General features: G+C 40.8%; 2 long non-coding RNA genes across 2 annotated transcripts in view; one reads left to right on the top strand and one right to left on the bottom strand.

Moving 5' to 3' along the window:
• Positions 1-11941, top strand: part of LOC137857886 (uncharacterized) — an 83414-nt gene extending 71473 nt beyond the window's left edge. Inside the window, exon 4 of the long non-coding RNA XR_011097351.1 lies at positions 11124-11941. This is a non-coding gene — a long non-coding RNA (uncharacterized lncRNA). The remainder of the gene's footprint in view (positions 1-11123) is intronic.
• A 3141-nt stretch (positions 11942-15082) lies between these two features.
• On the bottom strand, positions 15083-19477 carry LOC137857887 (uncharacterized). Its single transcript, XR_011097352.1, has 2 exons — positions 19113-19477; positions 15083-18567 (listed from the first exon to the last, which is right to left on the bottom strand). It is a non-coding gene; the product is annotated as an uncharacterized lncRNA (long non-coding RNA).
• Positions 19478-19489: the final 12 nt, after the last annotated feature.

Genomic DNA, 19489 nt, shown 5'->3' with positions numbered 1-19489 from the left:
AGTAGATCCAGCTGGTAAAGGATAAAATATATGGTGGCTACGTGGCAACACAAATGCCTGTGCCAGCCAGAACACTGGGTGGCATGTGCAGCAGGAGGAGGTTGCTGGGAGGGAGGGTGGGAGCCAGGTGAGCAGCCTGCCGCCTACTGAGTGGGAGATCTCAGTCCAGCCTTATTCTTAAATGTTAATTGAGGCACAGAAGGGTTTTGTTCTAACGTACAAAAAGGATTGAATGTGGGCTCAGGAGAAAACTTGAAGATTTTGGTCACTGATTTGCACACAAGTAAAACTGGCCCTCTCACTCATGTATTAAAAAATAGAAGTAAAACATAGTGATGGCCTATGAAAGAGATGATTTAGGAGTCAAACTGTCAAATGTTATATTTTGATTTTTATAAAGAAGGTAGAAGCCTTTAAAAAAGACAGGTATAATTATTTATAAATTTTCTTAGAAGCTTATGGTATGTCTAGTACAGCATTACTTTTATAATTACTGCTGCCTAATTGTGAGATAAATCATTGCTGCATTACCCTTTTACATTTGTGATAGGGATACTCATACTTCAGGTTTGTCTTTCCAGGCTTCAGTGGCGGTATACTAAAGATGAATTTCATCTATTCCATGTGACACAGGTTGTTTAACAGGAAAATGTTTTTGTTAGAGGAGCTGGGTTAAGGGTCCATCTGGAACCAATTGAATTCTGTAATGGCCTAACCTTCTATTTCTAGAGGGAAAGAGGAGGAAAAGCAGGGAAGAAATCCAGGCTAACAATGTAGTTCTGCAATATGAATTTAAGAACATTCCCCTCCACTCCCTCCAGCCTCTTGTTCTCTTGCTGTAATTTGCCCCATCCTCAGCTTTGTGCATACAGACCCTTCTGTGACTTCCTGTAAATTAGACTGTTCAAATAACTGCTCTTAGCAGTCTTCATCCTAAAAGGATGTGGGGAGCACCTAAGTAGAACAAATGAGGGAAAAGCAAATTATGCGGTGGGAGAGGAAATGAACATGGGTCTAGGAGAGTAGGCTGGGAAGACAAGGAGCTCCTCGAGCCAGTCATCACTAAAAGCCCGGTTGTAGACTTTGATGCTCAACAGCCCTCCTTAGATTACCAAAGTATCCCCGTGTACCTTCCAGGACTGCATACGAGGGCTCTGTCAATGTATGAAGTACTGTAAAGATACAAGACTACATATTGCAGCCTGATTCAAAGTCCGGTGAAGATCCCAGATGCCTTTCCTTTATTGCAAATGGCTTTGGACAGAACCTGTGTGTAGCGTTTCCACATCAGGTGGTAGGAATTCTGCCCATCATGTGGTATAAATAAGGCTGAGTTTATTTAAAAAAAAAAAGGGGGGGGGGGGGAGGAGGGGGAATGGAGAGTTGCAGTAACACTATGTGAAGCTGCAGGTATAGCTTTAAGGCACTTTTTTAATATTAGAACTACACTGAGGCAGCATTTGCTTGGTACTGTGCTGTTTATAAGCCACAAACTTCTCAAGGCCGCCATTTTGTAATCCCGTTCTCACAGTCAGGCGCCATGTTACGCAGTTCCTTCCGCAAATGCAGGCAGCCTGAAAGAAAGCAAATTACTGCTAGTTGTCCAGGATGAAAAGAGTTATTGTACGTACATTGATATACATCACAGGATGCTGAACTTTTTTGATTGTGTGGTTTGTTTCTTGTCAAATAAGCTTGCATAAGAGTCATCACTGATGTATCACTGTGGTAGCTTAGGCAGCTTTAGCAGTGTAAAATAAGGCCCCTGCCCAAACCACCTTAAAACGTTTTTAGTAAGCTATGTAGAGAAAAATGTCTCCAAGAAAAAAGTGCATTTCCTTTTAGAAGGTGACAATTGGAAACATTTTATTTCTGACTCATATTGTACCATTAGCTCACATCTCATATATTAACTATGTGAGGGTAGACTGATGGCAAAATGCAGAAAAATTATTACCTTGGTAATCAAAACAAACAGCTGTGAACTCTGAAGCTGTGAATTTTCTGTAGCTTGTGTTCCATAGCGCCATATCCTTGACAAAAACATTATAGGCAAGAGTATGGCTAGAGGAAATTAATGGAAAAAGTGTTGATTATAAAATACTGGTGATTGTCTTTGTGTATGTGTTGGGGAGACAACAACTGTGTGGCTTACTTGTAACCCCATCTGCTTAAGTGCACTGCACAGTTGTTTGAAAAACCTTATAAAAAAGATCAAATCCTGAGTGCAAAAAAACTAAAAATGCATCTATATTGAGAAAGTGTAGCCAATTGATTATTCAGCTGGCAAAATGGAAATTTCAAGTTGCATAGACAGCTAATTGTGGCCTGCCTATGGAATGACAGGTCTATAATTTTTAGTTTTGTGCACATTCAAAGCCAGTCACCTTGACACTTAACAGTCCATTATCTGCTGGCCACCGACCATATGATGATATTCAAAGAGTGACAGGTCTTTTCCATTACAGAATGATAAAATGCACTATGCTTTATTTGGATAAAGCTGTCTTCACAGACAGAACAAACCAGGTGCTTATCTGATCTTTGCATGCAACAATGACATTGGGACACCTTTTACTCCACAGGGCTAACCCTTTTTTGCTGTCTTTGTTGTTCTTTGGGGATAAAGATGAGGGAAATTGGTCTCCCCAGCATTGTTTCCTAGGAGAACAGGTGAACTGGTATTCATATCTATTTCTTTCAGTATTAAATAAGATAGATTGCAGGAAGCATTGCGACCCACATCATGCAACTACATGATTCATAACCTAGGAACAGCATCAATTGTATTTTCAGTGTGAATACACAGCAAGGTCAGAAAACGTGTCCCAGGATACTTGTGACCGAATAAAAATCAACGACCCACCACAAATCAGGCTGAGAGCTAGCACTGAATTCAAACTCAAACAAGGGGTTGGATGCAGCCGGGGATTCTGTGAATTCTACTGCACCTTCCTTCGATGTGGTGAATCTGTCTGTGGCTCTTGCTGGGCTGAGACAGGAACACGGGATAGCGACCTTCTCTCTTTGTGGGGAAGGCCTAGTTTGAAGAGGAGTTGGTGTGATGGTGCTTCCTTCTGAGGTGCTGCTTTTTTAGCTTAGGGCATTCCCTGGCTGAGCATATCCCCAGGGCGTTGGAGTATCTACAGAGGAACATAAAGCAGTATTCTGTGCCAAAAACTTAAGTCACGATAGACAGAGAAAGACACGATAGACGGTCTCAGAGCTTGCTGTGAAGGGAAGGCTATGCCTTGGAACACTACAAGCAGTTTGAGTGCCGGAGCATGCAGTTTTCAGGAGCCTTGTTAGAGATGGGCCCCAGCCAAAGCCATAAACTGCTTTGGCCTCAGCGCTAGTTTCTGTGCTGAATAGTTCTCAGTGAATTGGTCTTGTTTATTTATTTCCAAGTGTGAGGTTTTAGTTATAAATTCAGAATGTGCCTTTAGGAAAAAAAAAAAATATATATATATATATATATATATATATATATATATATATATATGATTTCTGAAGTTTTATCAAGAATCAGCGTTGTTTTTCTTTGCCTCTTCCAGTTCCTAGGGATATTAGTGCAGATACACACTGATTCACTGTGTGCTGGAGCAAGTGGTATAGGAGTAACCATGCAGAACATTGAAAGAGAGAAGTTTTATCATTTTAGAATGATCTTAAAATGATAACAATCCTGTGAATTACAAATCCTCAAACCAATTTCTTGAGCAATTAGACCTAGCAATAATAACCTTTGCCACTAGAAAACACGATCTACAGATTTTTGAAATGATACACAGCTGCCATTTCAGTGTTAAACATTATTCCTCTGGCTCCTTGCTCATCCAGTCATGAGTGAAGATAAATCTACAATATTTGTGATTTTTTTCCGTAAGAATTGCAGTTCATATGCAAATGTACAATCTCCTATGTGTATATATACATACATACTGTGTATATACAGTGTATTGGATGTATTTATAGCTCTGGAGAAAAGGCTAATGAAGAGAGCATACTCCAAAGTGAACAGTCACGCGACTTCATTTGTTCCCTACATGCTGCAATAATACTAATAATACTACACCTTTTACTCTACAGAATGGCTTGTACTTGGGGAATTGTGTTTCATCCAATTTTCTTGCAAATAATGAACAAGTTCCCTCAGGTTCATTGGCACTATCTTGTGCACACTTTTTGGTGTAAATTATTTATTCTACTAATTTAACAGCAAACAGTCCTGGATAGTGAGCTTAGTGAGGCAATTTCATACGTATTGGTTGTAGGTTAATTATTTAGGGATTGAGATATCTCTGGTAATGCCAAATAAGTACAGACCTAATCAGAGAAAGCAATTGAATGCGGCTAGGTTTTCCAAATCTCAGATTGTGCAACCATTATATGATGGTCATTAAGTTTGGTGCGTTATTGCAAAAGAACACGAATGTGTTTTGAGGTAGTCCACGCGTTAACCCTTATGGTTCCTGGCATTTCCCAGGTGATCGATGCTGATCACTCAGACCCAGCTGAGCAGAATACTCGTATCTCCATGTGCTGTTATTGTGGAAATGGAGATAGTTAAGGATGTTACTGGATATGCATCTCATGGGATGGCTTAACGGTTTGGGGGCTGATGAAATACGGATGCTGAAGAATCAATGGGTAAATCATATTTAGCAACTAAAATAAACATTCTCTGGTTTTTGAAAGGTGTTGTGCAGCCACGGAGAGGACATTGCTCAACTGTTATAGTTTTTACAACTTTAGAGAAAGATGTTGGTGCTAATAGACTAAAAAACATTAAATATCTTGAGTCCTATGTAGCATCACTATCAGGTGTCAGTTAAATGAAAATACCTATTTTTTAAAAGTCACTGAGGGGAAAATACTCCTAATCGGCATGAGGGTTTTTTCAGCTGATGTAAAACGAGTTAGGCAGCTCATTTGAGAGAATTGTATTCTATGAGCAGAACCTGGGAAGATGATGAATGAAAAGCAGCGTAATGAGAAATCATTAAGGAATGTTTGGTGTTTAGAAAATGTTGATGCTGGGGCATAGTTGTTTCCATGCTGTCACCTTTATTTCTACAACAAAGTTAGTGCTCTGTGCTGTGTTGTGCTTTATTTCTTAAGTGGCATTCAAATCAGGGCCAAAAGGAAGGGCTAGTAACTCTTTATCTTATGTCCATGTTTTAGTATCTCTTCAGTAGCACTGGGGCACAGGTGGAGGGTTGGTCTGGTTTTCAAAACTACCAGTGCAGTAATCTGTTCTGCAGGGCATTTGTTTTGGTAGGGTTTGGACACATATCTTGGGTGCGGATTCCTTTTTAATGTTAAATATAAACAACATCCTAAAACATGACTTGAAATTGCAGCAGGTGGGGGTGAAGATCTGAGATGATCCCCTTTTATCTAAAGCGTTTCATTCTACAGGTTTAGGTCAGCCTTCATGGCAGTGCTTGAGCCCTGCCGTGTTCTCTAAGGATCCATTTTGCAGGAGGAGGAAAGTTGTTCATTGCAAAGCTTTAGGATTCACGGGCTTTCCAGTGTAGAGGGTAGAGGACATGATGGTGAGATGACGATAGTGTGCATTGTTGAAGGGATGCACTGAAGCGTTCTGCACTAATTGGATTTTCTTTAGCACGAAAGCCTTCGTGCCAGATGTATTGCACTGGTAAGAGAGATGAATAACTGAAGCCAGATCATTAACAAGCCCGATAGGATGGAGTCACTTAGCAGAAGATTGAAGGAAGCCTCATTTGTTGCCATGTAAGGGCATTGCACTAGCAAGGATTTCAAGAGTACAGCTAAATATGTTTCCCATTTCCCACTCAGTTGATCTGAGATGCATCCTAACAATGTTTTACCCTATTTTGCCATGTAAAAATAAATACCATCCTCTGATGAGGATGAAAAGCTTGGATGGATCACCTGTCCTCTGGTAGGAAGACATGAGAATCTGCTGAGTTCTCCAGTTGCTGTGGGATTTTTGCTTTTTTAAGGAGAGATCTAAGAAAACTCATGATCAGTGGAAGAAGGTAGGAGAATGTTGGACAGTATTTTAATGATGAAGTTGCTTCAGGGAAGCAAGGAAGAGACTAGGGGCTGGAGTCCATTGCTAGTCCATGGCTGCCTTCTGAAGAGAAGTCTAGAAGATGGATGTTAAAATCTGTCCAAGGTTCTAATGAAGCTATGGAATAAAGAGCTTAGGGATCATTCAGCAACTTCTATTTTATGGAACTATGGAAACTAAAAATTAAAAACATGAAAGGAAGACTGTAAGAGTTGTAAGAGTGCATGAGGAATGTTGGCAAAAGTATGAAATAAAACATATACAGCTGTGTTGAGAAAAATACTTAACTCCGTTTTAAATGCCATGAGTCATTAGGATGTTTCAAAAGGCAAAAACCAGAATGGTTTGGTTTTCTGGAAAAAAAGAAAAAAAAGAAAAAAAAGAGGAGGAAAAATGTCGCAGTTAATCGTAAACTGTTTTTAATTATAGGAGTATGCTGCACTTCTGCTGAGGTGCAGTCCCTGTGCTCTTAAATCCACCAGTTTAGGATCGTGCAGGTACACATGGAAATGGAAACACAGCTAATCAAAAGCTTCAGAGTTACATGGGGGGAGTGTAGGAAGGTTGGAAAGGGAAGTGTGGAGGATTTGGAACAACTGGGCCTATGCTAGTTCTTGTGATTTTAGAATCTTATTTTGTTAAGACAAGGTGCCAAAGACAAGTAAGAAAAATGACTTTTTCGTAATTCAAGAGTTATGTGAGCTGGTAGGCTGGAAGAAAAGAAAGAAAATCTCTTCATGTTTGGACAGTATAGCTATTTTTCCTATAAAGCTGAGCACATATAGAAAACTGAGCTGTGCAATGTAATTAAAATTGAGGAATACTGCATCTAATTTAGCGATGCTAGTCTGATCAGTGAGTGAGAGCAACACATGAAAGACACAACTTTGTGCAATGAATGGTTTCCTGGATGTGATAAACCACTTGTACTTTCAGTGCGAGGCAGAAAAATGGATACAGACTTAGGGAGCTGTGATGGATGGGTCTTTAAAAGCCTCCCAGTTTTGGGAAAAAATAAATATTTATTTTACTAACCTAGACGGAGATGCTGTAGCCAGTCCAGTGTTTAAATTTATGCCTGCATTACACATCTTAGAGTTCTGTAAAGAGCTACCTGAAATGGCTGTAAATGAGTAAGCCGGGCAGTGGAAACAGTCGTAGTAAGGAACTCGACAAGCCCAACTTCATCCTGTTTAAGAAAATTTTGTTTTGAATTCTTTGTTTTCCTTTTCTGTTTGTGCATGTTAAATTATCAGTGCAGGATGCAGGGAAATTAGCAGATTATAAGGGTGCAATTTTGTTGGATGTGATGCCGCACATCCAGCGTGTTGAATATGATGCCACTGGGTGACTATTCAGGAACAAAGCACTGCATCCCACCCTGTCAGGTTCCTTGTTTCTGCTTTGCTGATCTGAGCTGAGCTGCTTGCTGTAATATGACATGAGATGCAGCACTGTGTTTCTAGCAGCAGGCTTGTTCATCTGCTCGCAGATGGAGTTCCCCCTTCTCTTTGTGGCATGGGCTGGGCATTTTGCAGAGAGGATGCTGTAGACAGGCACAGCAGTCAGGATTTTAATCCCTTTCCTAACAAAACTCAATGTAAGTCTGCAGAAAGTTGACGTAGCTTGTCTGCTAGGCTTTCTGCAGTAGTTGTTTTTTATTTCTGCTGTGAAGTAGTTCTTAAATGTAGTGCAAACCAGTGTGCAAAAGGTGTCTGATGCTTTCCATTGTTTTACTGAGCTGTTTCCCAGTTTACCTCCTGGCTAGTGGCATGGAGATACAGCTCAGCCCATTTGCGTGAGAAGGAGAGCACGGGACTGGTCTGGATCCAACCAAAGTAATCAGAGAAACTTGAAGTAAGAGCACCTGACAGATTCAGGGTTTCCTGGGTGGGATATAGCCCTTGAAATCCCCTCAAGAGAGTTATATTTTGTATTTCAGGGACATGTCTTTCAATGAATCCTCTTGCACATTGTTCTGTAGTATGAAATGCTAAATGGACAATCCACCTGCCTGTTTCACAAGGAGGTCAGCATTTGATAACTGCATTAAAATTGGCCTTTCCTAAATCCTCTCTCACCACAATCTTTGCCGTCCCTCGCAATTTTCCTATGTTCTAATGCTCCACTGTGGAGAAAATGCTGAGTCTTTTGAGATTATTTCCAAACTGTCACCCACAACGAAGCTATTTTGTTTTTGTTTTGGACTGTTTCTTCCTCAAAAGCACGTGAATGGGTATCACAGATATGATACCACGTGGGAAAAATGTCTTTTTTTTTTTTTTTTTTTCATGCTCATGCAAAACTCTTTTTTCTATTATCCTGAAAAAAAAAAAAATCCCAACATTTTGGGCTTGTGAAAACACCGTAAAGAATACATTCAAAATATTTAAATGTATTTGTAATCTAATTCTCCAGCCTAACATCCAGTTCGTTTTCAATGTGGCCTATCACTTCTGGTGTGACATTACTGGAAACCTTCTGATTAAAGCCAGCTCTCTTATGCATACTTTACCTCTGTGACCTGTGAGTAGCTTGAAACCATTTGAACTCTGTCTAAATTGGATCCCCCTGGTTGTAAGTGTTACTGCGTGTCAGTTCTGTGTCAGTTGGATGGAAATCTTGCTGTAGAGGATGAAAGTTCACAGCTCAGTATTAATCTACTGGGCAAACTACATCTAATGCCTTCAGTTTTCTTGAAATACAGCTGCTGATGACCTCTGACAGGTAAAACACAATATAGGATTTTCTAATATTCATTTTTAGTATAGGTATTTAAAAAGTGTCATGTATCCTTCTTCTGTGCCAAATAAAGAAGAGGCAAAATTAAGAATAGTGACGAGTAGGCGATCGGAAATGGAGACTTCTGTTAATAAAATACGTCTGAGTCCATTACTACAGAATTGTCTTGTTCTCAAAACAGAATGTGCAAATCCTGGCTTCAGTAGAGGAAGCTGTGTACCACTGAGCTGCTGGCTGTGATTCCCCTGATGTCTGTAGGATGAAACATTCAAACTGGTGTGTGAAGAGGAGCTTAACAAAGGAAAAAAAAAATTCTGAACCTGCATGGCTTCTGGAGCAGGCAGCATAAATCATTGCGTGCTGGTGGGGTCTAGCCTTAACTCACAAATAAGAACTAATAATTTAGCACCAGAAACTGTTTAAAAGAGAACCTGTAGAGTTGTGTAAACTGGGTGACACCATTATCAACATCTCTGTTACAGTGCAACACCTTTGCTCTGTCAGCATTAGGGAGTCTTAAATTGTAAGTACATTACATTTGGGTTTGCTTTTGAAGTGACCTTTTTTGTACGGAGAATTCCAAGCTAGAGCAAAAGTTTAATGGGTGCAGGTTTGTAAGTTTGCAACTTGATCTCACTTTTGTTTAAACTAATGGTAAAACCTCTGCCTCTTTCAGTAGGAGCAAGATTTAAATATTTAGTTAGCATCTGAAAGGAAGCTGATCTTGTATTCCTTGCAAATCCCAGATTGTCTCTGAAAACAGTGGGGTTTGGCAAGAGGAAAGAAGTCTAAGATTTAGCGCTGGTTTATGGTGGGATAATGATGACACTGGGAGGGACACTTTTAAGGCACTAAGCATGGATCAGATTCAGCTTTCTCAAAGCCATGAACCAGTCCTGTTGCCTTAAACAGGTGCTTTTGCTAGGTCTGAACGGAGCCTTGGCTGTGAGAGAAACCTGTGTTTAAAAGGAAAATGTAGTCTGTGGAGTGTGTTCCTATTTTATAGTATCTTTTGAGCCCTTTCAACTCCTCTTACTCCCTAGCTACAAGTGTGTCGTTACAAAGCACTGTAATTCGGTAAGTCAGAGAAAGTATCTTGTGTGACTCTTCCCATCCTTGTTCCCTCTCAGGGAAGAACAAAACAACAGTAATAAACCAGTATAGGTATGGCCTGAGGTGTTTTAAAACACCACCTCTTGGATCACTTCTTGGGCAGTTTACGAGCATGTTTTTATGTGGTTTCCATTTTGAAATCCAGATTTTTTAAAATCCTGAGAGCCTGACTCCTTTTTCTGTGAGTCACACAAAGAAGTAGGTTTTGGATTCCAACGTGTGGAGAATCCAGAGTCCAAAACCTTGGAGATCTCTCCTGCCAGAAGCTCTAACACCTGCTATCAGAAGGGAGCAGCAGAGCTCCCCATGGTGCCATGCTCTGGTCACTCTTGTGTGGGAGAACAGAGCTCCTTCAGCGGCAATGCCGCTGAGCTTTCCTGTAAACACGCACACACGTTCTGATGTGAATATAATGTAAGGGCATAAGCACTCTTACAACAGTGTAGCAACAACAAAATGCAAGAAAAATGAAAAAAAAAAAAAAAAGAGGTTAAGCAGCTTGCAGACTGTGGCAATCTTGTTGTTTGTGAGCTTTAATCATTGATTTTTGCTTCGTTAATTTGGCAGTATTGGACATAGTAACTAGCGTTCTGATCCAACAAGTATTTGGGAAAGAGCCCCCCGATGAAAATCCATCAGATGAGTGAATGTTGGAAAATGACCTGTGCACAGTTACTCAGCTTCTGAACTGAAAGTACTAAAGCATGAACTGACAATTATGATCTCTTCCTTTACTGTTTTTGGCTCACAATGTTAATTAAAAGGGAGAACTCCAGATACGAAGAATAATTTACCCACAGAAGAACTTGCGTATATGTTAATTTTCTTTTTAAGTTGATAGTACACCACAGGTAACTTACATTGGAAAGAATAGAAAGTGTTCCTGAAACCAACAAGGAGGGATGAGGTAGTACGGTTTCATAGGCTTTGTTGCATAGAAATGGCTGGCTAACTGCTTGTTCTAAACAGGAAAGCATAACTGTCAGGCTGTTGGTTTATCTGGCATCTCGGCAGACACATCAGCTAGTCTCAGAATGTTTTCCATCCAGATTTGTTTTAGAAACTGTAGAGTTTTGTAGGCTTAGCCCCATGCTGAACATGCCACTGGCCTTGTGGAGAGCTGGGATCTGAATCCCTTCTTTTTCCTTTGTCTTTTCCTCTGTCTTTTTTATGTTTTTAATTTTTTCTCCTCGTTTCTCCTTTCCAGAAGTGAGACATCTCCATGGACACGTCATTGTGACAGTGAAGGTGCTCCAAAGAGACACTGTGACTCTGCTTCTCTCAGCCACTGTCAAAAGCTGTGTGCAGATCAGAAAGTGCAACAGGGATCAATGGGAATCCAATGTGGACAAAAAGGTACCCTGGTTAAATTCAAAGTGAGTTTCATAAACTGATATTAGAAACTGTTTTTCTTTTAAAACATATCTTTCAAACAAGATCACCGTTTTGAATTTGCAGTAATGACATCACGAAAGATAGAACTGCAGCCAATATTTCTGATAGGGAAAAATATATATATAAATGGTAAATTTATACTACCCTGACAGAAGAAGGCTTCTCAAGTGCAGAGTTTGGATTAACAGTAACTGACAGAAAAAATGACTTTTTAACGCACAGATTTTAAGATCACCTTATGGGAAAAGATGATACTAAAACCCATGGCAATCATGCATAGATTACTTCTGAAACTTGCATGTATTCCCAGTAAGTCCTCTCTAGATTCCATTTACCCTTTTTCTACTAAGCTTCCTATCTGTATATGCCCCAGTAGAAAGAAATCTTCTAGACATTTACTGGCACAACTTTCTAATTAGGTTTATTGATAATTAATCTGGATAAATCCATGTGCAAAAACATCTCATTATCATTCTTTTAAAGCATGATATAGGGTGTTTGTTTATAGATCTTTTTCCATTTCATGTTTTCTGCTCTGTGCATGCTATGGTGAGATTGTGGGTATAGCTTCGTTAAATTTTCAAGTCAGTCTGTACTTTAAAGAAATTAGTGCTTGATATATATGGCTGCATTGATGCTGACATTTGCCATTTGTACATGAAGATGTTATGACTGTAAGAAATATTTTGACACAAATATTTTTGTTTACAATGGCACAATTTTTATCATTTCTGTGTTTTTTTTCCTATTTTTTTTTCCTAGTTACTTTCCGATTCTTGTCCAAGCACACTGCTCAGTGGCAGGAGGAATAACATATAGCTTGCAGACCATCATCTGCATTCTCTTTGCATTAGGTGTAACACTGGCATGAAAATCAGAGCCCTTGCTCCAATTTTTCCAGCTGTCTCTGTCTCCCTGTGATCTTTTTGTACAAATTTTCTGGCAAATCTTTGAATATGCAAGCTTATGTCCCTTTCTTGAGAGTACACGTGTCTCAAAACATGGGTACAACTGAACAGAATCTTCATTTATTTATTTCCAGTACTTCAAGTGTGTTTAGTGATCTAAGCAAGTACTTAAAACATGTATCTTCCTCCTGTGTCCTCTTGTTCCCAGATTTCTATGTTTGTCTGGTTTGTTTTCATTCAAAATGTATGAACAAAGCGGTATCAGGATCTTTCCACTGCCATCTTCAGGTCTTTATTTATAGAGTGCTTTCACAGCTTCAGGAATTGTTAACTTTTGGGCAATAAATGTCATCTTACTTCTGAGGTTACATTTGTTTTATTTTTCTTAGCAATATTATTGCTTGAAAACTGTAATATGTTTTCTATTTTGGTCTTTTTCTGTTGCCCCGAGGGACTTGAGCTATTACTAGGATTTGCATTGGCCATGGTGCTGTTCTTACTCTGCACATGGTTACGGGTAGACAGGCGGGAGTGCCAGGGCCAAACATGGTATTCTATTGGAAGAGCTCGTGCCAAGATTCAGGCTTGAACAATTTGGAGGAGACATGATGTCACTGTCTCCATAAAGTGAATTTGGACAGGAACAGCGCATTGTATTTTGGGTACGTGTTTCAAAAATAACAATGAAAATAACATCTTGTATGTTTCCTTAATTTCTGCATTTAGTCTCTGGTTTCACAGTCCTTGCTCTGCATTTCTTGTGTCCTAGCAATATTTCTGTTTCATTATTTTTCAAGCAGAGTTTGATGACACCGATTTAGCAGTTTCTCACAGTTCACTGCCTCAGTTTTCATCAAATTATACTTCTAGTTATACTAGACACCTTCATCATCAATTTCCATATGCCTCAAAGACATGCAGGGGCCAGTTTGCCAACGCCGAACTCAAATGCTAGACAATAACTGGAATAGAGGATTTTTTTCCCGGGGCGTCTGAGTGTAGAATCCAACAGCACAGGATCTTTCAGCAGTGAACAAGCAGTTTCAGCCTGTACGCATTCAAAATCTAGACAATAGTTGCTATGCAATATTGATTTTAAAACATCAAATCAAGTGACAAAAATGGTCATTCATCAGAGATTATGCCTTAAGATCTTATCTGTTTCTTTCCAGAAAACTATCTTACACTAAACAGACCTGTGTGTGAATTCAAGCTTTGCTCTTTCACCACAGAATTTGGGCTTCATAAGCATCCTGTGTGAGTATCACAGAATTTGATTATTAGGGTAGTTAACACATAATGAAGACTTTGGCTTCAGGCTCTAGGTTTCCATGTGCTTTCAGATCAACAGTGTTGTGGACATTCAAAGCGACCAGACTCCTAACAACATGAAAATTTTTTCCTTCCTTTAGGAAGTCTTGTTCTTAGCTGCATGCGCAAAACGAAAAAGATCTTCATATTGGAATGCCTGTCCCCTTCTAAGGCTTTTCACTATAATTATCCTACAATTCCCTACAATTTTCTATAAAGGGAACACACTCCTGGCCCAAAAGTAATTTGGAGTCCATAAACTGGAACTAGAATTAAGTGTGCTGGAGATTATGGTTGTAACTTCTGTCAAAAATGTAAGTTAATTATGCAAGGCATGAAGTGAAGCTGTGGTGTTTATTTGTTTGGATGCAAAGAGGTTAACTGTGAGTAACTGTTGACAAAAGTCATCAGCAACAGCTGAATTAGCAGTTGGATCTGTAGTTTTAAAAAGAAAAATTCAAGATAGCCTAGGAGCAATATTCTCTTTTCAGCATTGCCATGTAGACTTCTTAATTTGTGCTGTGAGCTGAGGGCTGTTTCAGTTTTGCAATTTGCTTTCCATGTGGAATTTTGACTGATGTTGAGAATTTCATAGGTAGCTTTCAGTGCAGTGGGGACCTTCTCTCAGGAACAGAATGATTTTTCTCCATCTACAGAGTTTCTACTCACCTGTAGAATGATCTGTAGATCTGTAATTTGCAGTGTGCGCTTCATGTGATAGAAACCCACTTCACTGCACATTGTCTCTGAAATCAGGACATGAGTAGAGGGAGGGTGTAGTTAGGAAGCTTCCTGATACTGCCTTGACTACTCAGAACTCCTGGGTATGAAGTTCATCTTACATCTCTGACCAGAAATGCACTGTGGACAGTCTGCCACAGGATGAAGCAATGTGTGTGATGAAAAGGGACAGCGGTTGTTGAGTAAGCGAAAGTTCAAGCAGAAGAGAGGTTCATAATTCTCTCTGCTGTAGTAGTGAATGCTTGTTTCCTGCCAGAACCTGAGGTTTGGGAATTATTTGGTACAATGGGATTTGAGTGGCTGAACTGCAGTAGGAATAAACTTAAGACTTTCTGATGCATTGGCCTGGGCTGAATACATTGTAGACCAATTAGCTGATAAAAAGATCACTTGAGAAAAAGTCATCTACCTTCTCCTAAACAGGCAAATCAATACCCAACAAATAGGATGTTTGACCACCTCACATTACTTTCCTTATTCACTGCCACAGCTTGTTGACCAGAAGGTGAACACCAAAATCTTTTCCTTGTAGCGTGTCCTGAGCCTTCACTATCTGGGAGCAAACCTAACTGTTCCCGCAGTAATATCTTTGTAATAACTGCCATGCATCAAACAGTACTTGCATCTTTATGTACATACAAAGCTGAAGTCACTGCCTGCTCTGTTATGAAGGAATAAATCACCCAGACATCCTTCTCAATTTTGAAAAATTTCAGCTCCCCCCAAAACTTAATAGGAATGGTTTCTTCTCTAGCTACCTTGACTAGCAGTTAGACTGGGAGATTTTAGAAGGGCAAATGATTCACCTACAGCTTTTTTGCATCAGTTTTTATTTCTACAGAGAGCAAGTAGGAAAGTTCCAATCAAATATTTAATTTAATTTAATAGGGGCAAGGCGGCAGACAACCATTATCCTGTGACAATGTTCTGGTCCATCGAATATAAAAAGAATGCCCAGAGGACAACTGATGATATTTCCTTCAGTAGTCTTACTTGATGCTCTCTCAGCATTATAATGATGTGTTCCTCTCTGTCTGCAGATTTCTGACAGAAGGCTTCAGTTATACTTCCTTAAGAGAATTATCCTGTTTCTGAAAAAGCTGGGGCGCTTCTGTGGAGGGGCCATGGTTTCTTCCTCAGGATGTAGTGTTTGCTGGAGTGCTGAACAGGTTAGTGTACGGGCCCATATAGTGAGAGAAAAAGTCAGATAAAAAAATGGTAACAGCAGAGCCTACAAAAATCTAAAGCCAAGGAGTATTGTATTTTTAAAAATTTTTTTTTAGGGTTTAATTTTTTACTAGTTCTATTCTTTGATTTTCTATGTGAAAGCAACTCCAAGTGATACAAGAACAATGTGTATCTTCAAAGTTCGAATCCCGGTTTTGTTTGCTTGGTTTGGTTTTATATCGGGTACTGTGTTCTTCTGTTGGATGCCTGGTGTTGGGCAGCAGGCACACCAAATACTTGATGACTTTCAGGCTACAAATGGAGGAGGAGAGCAATAGAGAACTGTTCATCTATCCAGCTACATTGTGCAAATTTGAGATGTAGTATTTGTTCGGTGGGGCATAAAGGCTAAGCTAACACGCTGTTCTCCAGTTGTCTTCTGTTCTGTAGTTACTGGAGAATTGTTGCTTCAATGAGGGGAACGAGCCCGTTAAAAATCCAATTTTTGGCAGAATCGCTGCGGCGTGTGGTGAAATACGCTCAGTCTAGTGACTTCAGTGTAGGCTGCCACCAGTGGATGCCCACTGGATCAATTTCTGCTTTCTTAAAATATGTATTGTCTGGCACTGTAGGTAATTTACTAGTGCACCACCATGCCCCCGTCTCTGAAAGCTGAAACTGAGTTCTCTCTGCAATACAAATGAGAACCCTCATTGCTGTTGTCTTAAACTGGCCAAAAATCCAGGTAATGCACGTACTGAAACCAAACCAAACAAAAAAGGAAAGAAAAGAAAAAAAAAGGCAAGACCAAACAAACAAAAAGGTTGCAAAAAAAACCCCTCTGATACTGTGTCCAGACTCAGAGATAATGTGGATCAGTGGCCTTTTTCTGAAACCATAACATAGTGTGCATCCCTCTTGCTCCTGCACTGCTGACTGGAGTGCCCCGTGTTATCGTAGTGAAAGCTTTCAAGAGACTGTTTTGAACTGGGCTGGGGAAACTGAACTGCTTTAAAAGCTTATTTGGAAGGAGGCTTTTTTGAAAACATTTTTTTTTCTCATGTGGTTTGTGTCTTTAAAGAATGGGAGCAAAAATAAATGGTAAAGGAGTGGAGGAGTTGTGGAAACAATCTCGAAGTAGCACTGTCAATCATTTTATACTGTGAAACACGGGCTTGTAATCAGCTCTTGCTTCCTTGGGTCAGATGTTGGAATATTCTTGAGATACCTTACTTTGTGAGTAGCTTCAACACATGATATGCAGCAAACCATGGAGCACAGTAAGGCACCACATGATAGAGTACATCCTAACCGGGTAGGATCTCGGTCAGGCTAATACTGCAATCATAGATCGATGTCACGATGTGCACTTGGAAAGTTGTGTGTGTGGTTGTTTTTTTTTTTTTTTTTTTCTATGTAAAAGATTAAAAGGTGTCCACGGATATTTAGGGAAGGTTTGTCCAAAAGTAAAAATCAAAGTGAGACAGGCTGAACTGTTCACTCTGAACTGCTGTGTGTGTATCTCAAAAGTTTATAGTTTTTTTCTTGTGCTTGGCAGAAACTGGAGATGATAATACCTATGAAAGTACTATCAGAGATTGCAGGATAGGTTTTGGAGAATCTGTATGCTTTTCATGACACTGTAGTATTTCATAATTTTTAACATGCATCAGCTGCATTTGTGCATTTGATGATGCTTGCCTTGGATTTGTAAAAGAACAAAATCCAGAACAAACTGAACGTGACTGCAGTTTCATGTATAATACACACTTGAAACGTTATGAATAAGAAGTATTAACGTAAACAAAAGCTGCTTGTTCACTATTTTGAGTTTCACCCAACTAGAAAAATCAGTCCTGTGACACAATAAACAGCTTCTTTACTTTTTAATTTTCCAAATTTCTTTGAGATCCTCTTGTCAAGTGTGTATTTATTAGTAAGTCCATGTTCCAGCCACAATAAAGACATTTTCTTTTTCTGTACTTACATACTTGCATTTTGAGGCTGCTCTTTTGAACTAGAAAGGAAAGGCAGCAAAATAGAACTCTTTTCCTCAGAAAAGCCTGTAATCAATTTAAGGAAACAATTTTTCCCTCTTGTAGCAACTCCAGGGACAATGCACTTCTAAAAGTGGGTAGTTTGGAACACACAGTGTTCTTGGGGAAACTGAAAACAAGCAGTTTGTTAAAAGGAAGAATTTCGTTATGTGCTCTTGTCAGAAAATGTTTCTGAGTTTGTGGAGTCGCTTATTAGAAACAGTGCTCCCAGTGACTGTGTTACAGCTGAACGTGCAGGATCGTGAAAAAGATGTGATCTTAGAATCAGGACCCACACTTGATTCATGGTGGCAAAAGCCAAGTGAGGCTAACTTTGAAGCCATACACTTTATTTTATGTAAAGACTAGTAAATTAGGTAAATGCTTATTTCAGTACGAGGACACCGAGACGCTGGGGTAATGTGTCTGAGCTGTCTCTGACTGTACAAGCTATCAGAGAGGAGGTCTTTGAGCTTTCAGTCACCTTACCCATACTTCCTCCTCATTCTTCCTTCTGTGCCAGAAGCTCACATTTGTAGTGCTGAGGGCTCTGGATGCGGTACGAAGGCAAACACAGGAAACGTCCTGCTGCTGCAGCTGCGGAGAAGGGGTACAGCCGGTTCTGTACAGAACCCGCTCACCCTCACTCCCCATATTTTTATATTGAAGCAGGCAGTGGCACCAGTGAAGCTATCCTGTCCCCTTTGTGTCCTCAGTTGCTCATCCTGCCCCCTGCCTCCTTGCAGCACAAGCGTGTGTGCACTCGTGAGGTGAAGGGGTTGCGGAGACGGACCGGTGAGGAAATGGGCTGCGTTTCCCTAGCGCTGATCTCCGTCCCAGGTGGGGTTCCTTGTCCTTGCACAAGGGCTCATGCAGGGACAGAAGGTGGCTGAGTGCTGGATGGCTTATTTTCCAGCAGCGTCAGGGGCAGGCAGTTAAATATATTTGTGAAACTATGGCCGCAGCCTCCATGCCAGGCAAAGATTCCCTGAAAACATCGCTTCAGTTTGGTGAGGAGGACGAGTAACTGTGGGCCGTTTTGTCTGAAACAGGAGAGGAGGAATTTTCCTTTGCTGGTTCACAGTGTTTACTTCTATTAAAAGGGAAAATGGCAATAGAAGATCAGAAAAATCTGATGTCAAATTGGAAAAAAAAAAAAAAAAACACACACACAAAAAACATGCAATGTATTTTTTTTTTCCAGGCTGATTTTTTGTAGTTTGCTGTGCTTCTAGAGGGGACCATCCATCCTAGTGGGTTTCCGTCTGACAATACCCTGGACCCTTCTCATTGTTTTCAGCAACAAAGGAAAACCTGCCGAGTTGCCATGCATATCCAAAGGTTGGTCAGAGTCAAAATTATTTATTTAGAATACGTAGGGCACGGCGTGCTTTGAGCAGCCTGCTAGGAGCTTTCATTTTTTTTTTTTTTTCTGTCAGCTCCTTTTGGCTGTTTTTTCCTTGCACTCTGGCTGTGTGGAAGTCTCCCTTCCCATTTGTTTCTGGGAAGTGGGAACCCCAACACGGCTCCTCTCCACTTCTTCACTTTGTCCCTGTTGCGGCTCTTGACACAAAACGTGGATTTTGAAAGGAAAAAAAAAAGGAAACAAAAAAACACCAGCAGAAAACCCCTGCTTACCCTCATCCCAAAGGGCATCGCTGCTGTGCGCTGCTTTTTCCCTCCCGGCGGCCGAGGTTGGCTCAGCCACCGCAGGAGCCGGCTGCGGGGAGGCGCTGCCCGCCCGAAGCCCCTCGGGGGGCTGTGGGGCCGCCCCCCCTCACCCCTACATCGCCCCCCGGCCCCCCTCTGCCGGGCTTGGGGCTGGGGTCGAGCCCCGGGGCTGCGGCTCCGCGCCCTGCCCCCGGCCCGGCCGCTGCTCGGGGCGGCCTGTGCGGCCGGGCTGGGCGGGGGGAGGCTGTGCCGCACTTGGGCAATGAAATGCAGCAGCGATTCCTCCCTCCCTCCCTCCCTGCCCGGGGGGGTGAAGTGCAAGGCGGCGGGAGGAGCCGTGCCGT

This window comes from Anas acuta, chromosome 5, assembly GCF_963932015.1.
Source record: "Anas acuta chromosome 5, bAnaAcu1.1, whole genome shotgun sequence".
Lineage (NCBI taxonomy): Eukaryota > Metazoa > Chordata > Aves > Anseriformes > Anatidae > Anas > Anas acuta.
Note: the sequence above shows the minus strand (reverse complement) of the source record. Positions and strands in the feature narration are given on the sequence as shown.